General features: G+C 38.3%; 1 pseudogene; it reads left to right on the top strand.

Moving 5' to 3' along the window:
- Positions 1-8,391: 8,391 nt before the first annotated feature.
- LOC114031318 lies at positions 8,392-8,488 on the top strand (annotated as a pseudogene).
- The last annotated feature ends 447 nt before the right edge of the window (positions 8,489-8,935 follow it).

Here is an 8,935-nt window from a genome sequence, read left to right as displayed (position 1 = left end):
ACCTGCAAATCCTATGATCTTTTAAGTCGACTCATGAAGTTGCTAATGAGTTTTTGAACAGGAAATTAAAGACACATAATAAATGAAGCAAGTGATAGATTCCAAAACTCTGCAGAAGTATGGGTCTGGGTAGAATTTTCCCTATTTCCAACAGTGGAAGAATGTGGCATAAGAAAGATGACCTAAAGAAGCCTGGCACTCCCTTCCTATGCTTCAAAAGAGAAGCCTTAGACAAATATAGACCTCCAAGGACCAATCCTGGCTTTATTTTTTTTTTAACGGATCCCTTTCTTTTGGATCACAAGAGCACTTTGCTTTTTTTAAAAAATGAATAGAATTGCAAACACATACCCCTTCTATGTGCAGCCAACAAGACTGCTTTTTACCAAAATACACTGTCACTTTAAAACACCCAGACTGCTATGCATGCACCTGTTCTGCAGAGACAGATGTTGCTACAGGAGCATAGGACTGCAGTTGTGTTTCAGCCACATGTAACTCACATCAATCAGATTCTGTTGGTAAAACCATTCTGCATCATGAAATGCATATTGCATCTTTTTTTTTTTTTATAAAATCATCATGTGGCATAACAACCTAAATGCAGAATCTTTGAAGGACAGACCTCTTGGTGTGGGCAGCTGATATTTTATATATTTCTGCACCTCCTGTTTCCCTTCAAGTGTGATTTGCTCTTATTCATCTAAATTTCCCTCGCCTAACTGGGCCGATTCATTCATAAACTGAAGGGACAGCTGCAGGGTAGAGCAGACGTTGGAACAGCTGAGGGTTGGAACAGCATGGAAGGTTGCCAAGAAAAACAGTTAAGGCAAGCAGTATTATCAGGGTCTTGCCACCAGCATAGATTTTCAAATCATGCCTGGGAGAGGTGAGACATATATGGAGAAGAATGCCAGACAGCATACTCAAAAATACCCGGAACAAAGCCTATAGCATTCACCACGGCCTTCAGTTCCAGTTTGTTCCTATTCATTGATTTCCTAGAATTACGCTAGCGATTCTCAGCCTGGGATCCATGAACTTTTTAATACAAAATATGCTGATAACTGTACTTAAAGATAATGGGTTTTCTTTATAATTGCATGTATCTTATTTTATATATTTAAAGGCATTATTCTGAGAAAGTCCATAGGCTTCATCAGACTTTCAAAGGGGTTCATGAAATAACAAAAGTTAAGAACGCCTGTCTTAAATGGATAGTTTGTGAACATGTGGAAGGGGAAGAAGTGGTTACCAAGAGTCAGCATGGGTCATATAAATTTACATTTAGCAGCATTCTCAGAGGTCATCTGGTCCAATTCCTAATTTCACAGATGAGAAAAATGAGACCCAGAGAGGCAGAACAACAAGGTCACATGGGTAGCAGGTAGAAGAGCTGGAATTTTAACATAGGTTCTCTGACTTCAAATCTAGCACTATCTATGCATCAAAAAAAACAAATTATTCCAAATGAGCCTCATTTCCTTTTGTTAATGGACTTACTAGACTGGTAGATCAGGAAATGCTACAGACTAATGGTTCTCAAAGTATGGTCCACAGTTCCACGAGGTCAAAATCATTTTCATATTAATGCTAAGACATTTACATTTCTAATATGGTAAACATCAATTGATGTAATTCACATGAACAAAAAATCTTTGAGATCCTATTTTTAAGAGAATAAAGGGGTCCTGAAACCAAAAATAGAGAGTTGGAAAACTGCTACTATAGACATAGTACATAATTCTAAGCAAAGCAATTGACAAAGCCTTTAATGTTATCCTTATGGACAAAAAAATGGGATGTGACATGAGCCATTAGTCAGTTTATGACAACTTGGAGAAACACCTCAAAAGGAGTACCCTAGGATTTGGGCCTTGGCTCTGAGTTATTTATCATCTTAGTCAGTGACTTGGATGAAGGCCACTTGGGTGTCATGCTTTCAAATGCTTGAAGATGACATGAAATTGGAAGGAAAAGCTAACATCTGAGACACCATTCACTATCCAAAAAAGACCCTACCAGGCTGGAGCTTTGGGTGTATTCTTGGAAGATGGAATTTAATATGGATAAATATGAAGTCATACATTTGAAATAAACAATCTTCACAAGTACAAGATCAGAGAGTGTCTGAATGGAAGTTTGTGTGGGAAAGATCTGAGGGTTTTAATGAACTGAAAGATCAACATACATCAAAGTGTGACATGGTGACCCAAAGTAATGTGATCTTCAGCTACTTCATGAGCAGGAGAAAGTCAAGGAAGAGGGGAGTAATAACCCTTTTGAATGTTTGCCTTGATCAGACCACAACAAGAATATCACATTCAAATCAAGTGGCTACATTTGAGGACAAGGCATTTCTAGAAGAGGCCAACCAAGATGGTGAAGGGACCAAAGACCAAGCCATACAATTATCAGTCAAAGGAACTAGGGATATTTATTCTAAAGAAGGAAAGATTTAGGGATAACATGATAGCTTTCCAAGTATTTGAAGACTTGGTCAGTCAATAAGCTTTTATTAAGCTCTTACTATGTGCCAAGAACTGTGCTAAGCACTGGAGATAAAAAGAAAGACAAAAAAAACAGTCCTGTTCATCAAGTTGCTTATAGTCTAATAAGGGAGATAACATGCAAATAACCATGTACAGGATAAGTTGGAGGTAGTCTGAGAGGGAAGACACTAAGATTAAGGAGGACTAGGAATGGCTTCTTGCAAAAGGTGAGACTTGAAGGAAGTCAGGGAAGCCAGGGAGCAGAGATGAGGGAGAACATTCCAACCCTTGGGGACAGTCAGTGAAAATGCCCAGTCAAGAAATGGGATATCTTACAAGAGGAAAAGCAAGGAAGCCAGTGTCTCGATCCCCAAGTATGCGGTGGGGAATGATGTATAAGAAGACCAGAAAGATAGGAAGAGGTCAGGTTATGAAGGGCTTTAAAAACCAAACAGAGAATTTTGCATTTGATCCTGGAGATGATAGGGAGCCATCTGAGCTGATTAAAGGACTGTATCATATGAAACAACAATCAGTCTTGTACTTTTTTCTAAGGCCTGGGAGCAATAGGTAGTAACTACAGAGATGTAGATTTAGAATTGAAATAAGGGAAAATGTTTTCTTCACTATAGGACTTTGAACAAGACCAGGTGATTACTTATCAAAGTTCTTGGAGAAGGAAGATTGAGCTAGATGACCTTTGAGGTCCCTTTCTGTGAAAGACTAGAAAAAGATCTGGCTAGCACTCTTGGCTTCAAGTAGGCCATCTAACAGTATGGAGAGAAAGACAGAGAAAGAGAGAAAGAGACAGAGATGAAGAGACAGACATACACACAGAAGCATAGACAGAAACAGAGACAGAACTTCCATCATAGACAACTCTTGATAGGATGAGGGTGACTACAATTCCTGAAACCCAAAGGTAGAATTGTCTTTGAGATCAAATAAGTAGGACTTCTCTAGGCTTAGGACCAGAAGGCTGAGGATGAAACTTCTCTCCTTCTATGGTCAAGTTCCAGAGTGCTATTGACTGTGAATGACCAAACGAGAGACATTGATGCAGAGAAATACTGGGCTCAGGCTCTACATTTTCATTTCCCTAAAGTAATTTGGGAGAAGCAGATTCTAGAAAGCTCAGCCATAGACTGTCCAGCAAAATTCAAAACAAAAGACCTGTAATTGGGTTAATATCAGAGATAAGGTCAGATAAAAGGTGCTGAGGCAGTTGGGAGCTAAGAAGTGGATGCTTATGGCCTTTATTTGGTACTAGTATCAGAGTTAAGCCAGAAATGCCTGGCAACATGTGAAACCTCTACCCTCTGTTGGATCTCCATGCCCACATATCCCCATCAGAACTGGAAGACTTCTGTTTTCCAAAGTCCAATATTGGAAATCCAGATAATCCTGGCAGGGTATCTTCTGAACAGAGAATGTGACAGGGAAGTAAAAGGTCATTTGGAAATGTTTCCCCTATGTTGCTTTATAGCAAATCTTTTTGAAAACAAAAAAAACTTTGAGATTAGTATTTTATCATCATGGAGCATGAAGAGACGGAGACAGCCTTACCCCCAAGATGGCTCCTGTGTGATAGAGAACTCTAGAGAACTAGGGGAGTGCAGTGGTGACCAAACATACAAGCAAACAAAGAAACACATCTAGATAAATAAAGAGAGGAAGGGAAAATGCCAGTCAGCCTAACCCTAAGCTGGCAAGAGCAAAAGGGAGCTTATATCACCCAGTGTAGATATGAAGTAGTTGGCAGTGGCTCTGGTTTCCAGGATCAGATCTTCTTATCATAGAATCATAGGTCTAATGCCGGAAGGGACCTCAGAGGTCATTCAGTTCACCCCCTCATTTTATTCTATTCTCAAAATTAATCTTTATTTTAGTAAGTTTTTATATCTTTTGTTATCCACATTTCCCCCACCCCAGAGAGCCATCCTTTACAATAAAGAATTAAAAAATTAAGTCAAGTCAGAATTTATTGAGCACTTACTATGTGCCAGGCATTGTACTAAGGGCTAAGAATATAAATACAAGGAAAAAAAGAAAAGTTTAACTGTCAACGTATGAAAAATTTCTATTGTTATATGCAAAGTTCCAAATCCATCTTCCCCCAAATATGTAAAGAAATGGGGTATGGGGGAGGGAGAAACCATTCATATCCCTTCTTTGAAGCCAAACAGTCATTATAGTTTTGTATCATTCACTTTCAATTGCTTTATTGTTGTTGTTGTTTCTATTTACATAGTTGTAATCATTGTACAGATTGTGTTCCTGGTTTTGCTTTCTTCATTTTGCATCAGTTTATGTAAGTTTTTTCATGCTTCTCTATATTCATCATAGTCATCATTTCTTGTTCAGTTGTTTTGGTTGTGTCCAACTCTTTGTGACCCCATTTGGGTTTTTCTTGGCGAAGATACTGGAGTGGTTTGCAGTTATCTTCTACAGCTCCAGCTCCAGCTCCAGCTCCAGTTGAGGAAATTGAGGCAAGCAGTGTTAAATTACTTGCCCAGGGTCACACAACTAGTAAGTGTCTGAAGCCAGATTTGAATTCAGGTCTTCCTGACTGTAGGTCTAATGTTATATCCAATGTACCACTAGCTTTTAAGATTAAGTGACTTGCCCAAGGCCCTGTAAGGTGTAAGCATGAGAGGTGGAATTGAAACCCAAGTTTTCTCTAACTTCAGAACCATAGTATACATCCTATTGTTCCATGACTAATGATAAGACAATCATCTGAACCAGTTTTGCTGAGAACTAGGCCTGCAGTAAATCCTTAACAGCCTCTTTACTTTTCAGATGAGGAAACTGAGGTACAAAGAGGTTGCAACCTTGACAAAATCCCACAGCTGTTCAGGAGATCTGGGTTCTGTTCAAGATTCAGCCACTGATTCTTAGCCTTCCTACTCCAACATTTTAGGTCCCAGATTTTAAGTCCTACCAACAATACAAATTATATCCATTTATAGTATAGTTCTTGGTTAATATGAGTGAGCTATCATCATCCATTAGAAATAGTCAGGGCTCTGATCATAAGCATTTAGCAATGAATCTGTCAACACAGGAAGGGTGTGGGAAACATTATTGCTTTATTCAATTACTAATGCAGAAGCAGCTACCCTGAGCTGAAACTGAAGCTTTGCCATATGCTACTCTGGGTAGCAAAACCTCTCATATTACAACCATTCCCAGACACCCCTCCTCCCTTTCTCTGCCTTCATTGGGTGAACCAATTGATTTAGACTGTTATTTAGGCAGTAGCTTTGAAATTTGGTCAGACTAGGCACATCTCAGGCTTATTGGGATTCAAATCTTTAGACTCAGGAAAGAATTGTGTTTTTTCGTTTTTTCCATCAAATTTTGCCTTCAGTCAGACAATCAGAATAAAGATTAGAGAAGTAAAAATATGGTTGTAGGTTTGGGTGTGTCCATGGCAACAAAGCTGCTATACTTTTTACTACCCTCTTTCTTACCTCAGCGCTTCTCACTTCTGACATTCCAAGGCTTCTTTGAATAATAAAAATTGGAATGTGTACAATATGATTGCAGGGTCATAGATCCAGAACTGGTAGGGACCTCGAGGGTCAACTAATCCAACTTCCTCATTTCTCATTTCATAGATGAGGAAACTAAGGCCCATGGAGGTGACTTATTCAAGGTCACACAGGGAGTAAGTGGAAGAGCCAGGATTTGACCCTCTAACTCCAAATCTCACACCCTGAAGTTGACAAAGCCATTTACAGACCTCAAGTCATTTGAGCCCCACAAAGCTGTGAAGTAGGTATTAATCCTGTTTTACAGGTGAGGAAACTGAAGCTCAGAGAGGTTGGGTAACTTGGTCCAGGGTCACACAGCTAGTGTTTTAGTTATGATTTGAATTCAGAGCTTTCTTCTTCCGCATCTATACTACATCCTATAGCCTATACCACATTGTCACTCAAGCATGATAACTATGTAGTATGGGGTTCATGTTAGGGACTAGAAACTCTGGACTCCTTGATTCTATTTCTGTCTTTAGTTGCAGTTTTTCATGAAGTCTAATTATGTATTTGGGTTTAATCCTCTGTAAAATTGGCATAGAGGTGCTTAACTCACTGGGAAAAGGAGCAGCAATGATCTTAAAGTTTGATTCATCCTAGCAATGATTCTTGTTTTGAAGGTGGTAGTTAAGGACAAGGTCAGTCTTGTAAATAGGCAGCTATTTCTACAGTGTGATTTAAAGGGAACTGGTCACGCCATCAAAATGCACTACATTAGCCTGTATTCCACTATTAGAGATTCATTCCTTTGGGTATGGAATACTTTTTGGCTTTTTAGAGCCCAGTTTTGAAACTGAAATAATCCTAGGTGATAGAAGAAGAATGGGGAGTTCAATGGATATCTTAAGCTGCTGTCGCCTTAGTGAAGAATGTGATACATAGCTGAAAGTAAGGGCCTCTGGGGGTAGAGTACAATGCAGACACCTAAAGAGGTAGTGAGTGTAGGTGAGGCATCTCCAACCCGAAGGAGAAAGCACAGAGTCCTTGACTCTCTTTGGAGCTCTCCCTGCTTCCCTTCCTGCAGAGCCTTAAGGAAAGGGTGCACAGGACTCAGTAAAGAAATATAATACCATACATTCTCAGACACCAACCCAAAGACTGGTTGTCACTGTCTGCCCACATTATTTACAGCACTCAGACATTTGGCTCATTTTCCTTCCAGAAATTCAATCTCATTTGTGTTGTGGTGGTACAGATCCTTGAAAATCCCCCAATTAGCTGCTTTAAAAAAATGGTTGATTTCTCAGTAGGCAAATGGTCAAAAGATATAAACAGATTTCTTCCAAAGGAAGAAATATAAGTTATCAACAATCAAATTAAAAAAAAAACCTCCAAATCATAATTGCTAGAAAAATGCAAATTAAAACCATGAGGCAGATAGGTTGCATGATGGACTTGCAGTCCAGAAGACTTGAGTTAGAATCATGCCTCAGATACTTGCTATACAACCCTGGGCCAGTCACTTAGCTTATTTCAGCCTCAGTTTGCTCACTTGTAAAATGAGGATAATTATAGCACTTGAGGGTTAAAAGAGATAACATATAGAAAGTTCTTTGCAAATGTTAAGGTGTTACACAAGAGCTAGAAACTCTGAGGTTCTACCTCATCTCTATTAGATTGGCAAAGATAACAAAAAACAAAAATGACAAATAATGGAGAGACTAAGGAGAAATAGGCACATTCATATATTGGTGGTAGAGCTATGAATTACTTCATACATTCTATAAAGCAATTTATTACTATTCCCAAAAAGTCACTAGCCTTGCTTTGACCTGCTGATACTACTACTAGGCCTATATCCCAAAGAGATTTTAAAAAATGATCCATATATACAAAAATCTTTATACAGTTTTTTGGAAGCAAAAAAAGGAGCCTTAAGGAGGTTTCCATCTATTGAGAAGTGACTAAACAAATTATGGGAGATGAATGTAGTGAAATATTATTGCACTATGGGAAATGATGAAAGGAATAGTTTCAGAGAAAAGCATTAAGACCTGTATGAACTGAGGTAGAGTGAAGCAAACAGAATCAGGAAAACAATATATACAATAAAAGCAACATTATAAAGGAAAACAGTTTTGAAAGACTTGAAAACTAGTCAATGAAATGACAAACCACAATTAGAGGATTAAAGATTTTAACCACTTTCTGACAGAGAGGAAATGGACTCAAAATGAAGAATAATACAAACATTTTTGGACATGGCCAATGTAACAATTTGCTTTGCTTGAACTGTGTGTGTTTATTACAAGGGTTATCTTCTTCTTTTGTTTAAGATGGGAGCAGGAATGGATGGAAGATGAAATAAATGCATGCTGCTTGAAAAAATAATAAATTCAAATTTTAAAAATTAATTGGTTTTCATTTTGGCAGCACAAACACCAAAACTGGAATAACACAGAGAAGATGAGCATGGTTCCTGAACAAGAATAGCATTAAATACTCCATATTTTAAAGGAGACACTCATTGATTGGGAAATGGCTAAACAAGTTGTGCTACATGAGTCTAACTGTAGGTAAATATTTCTGTGCTGTAAGAAATCATGGAACATAGGAAGAGACATGAACCGAATCAGAGTAAAAAGGAAGCAGAACCAGAAAACAATATACACAATGACTACAACTATGTAAATAGAAAGAACAGGGGCAGCTAGGTGGTGCAATGGTTAAAGCACCAGCCCTGAAGTCAGGAGGACCTGAGTTCAAATCCAGCCTCAGACCAAGCACTTGACGCTTACTAGCTGTGTGACCCTCGGCAAGTCACTTCACCTCAATTGCCTAAAAATAATTTTTAAAAAAATTTTAAAAAGTGAAACTATGATTTAAAAAAAAAGAAAGAACAACAACAAATCAAACAACAATAATCAAAACTGAATGAAATTAAAATGAACAAATTACATA

The sequence above is a fragment of the Vombatus ursinus genome, unplaced genomic scaffold, assembly GCF_900497805.2.
Source record: "Vombatus ursinus unplaced genomic scaffold, bare-nosed wombat genome assembly UNPS02015129.1, whole genome shotgun sequence".
In the NCBI taxonomy this organism is placed as follows: domain Eukaryota; kingdom Metazoa; phylum Chordata; class Mammalia; order Diprotodontia; family Vombatidae; genus Vombatus; species Vombatus ursinus.
Note: the sequence above shows the minus strand (reverse complement) of the source record. Positions and strands in the feature narration are given on the sequence as shown.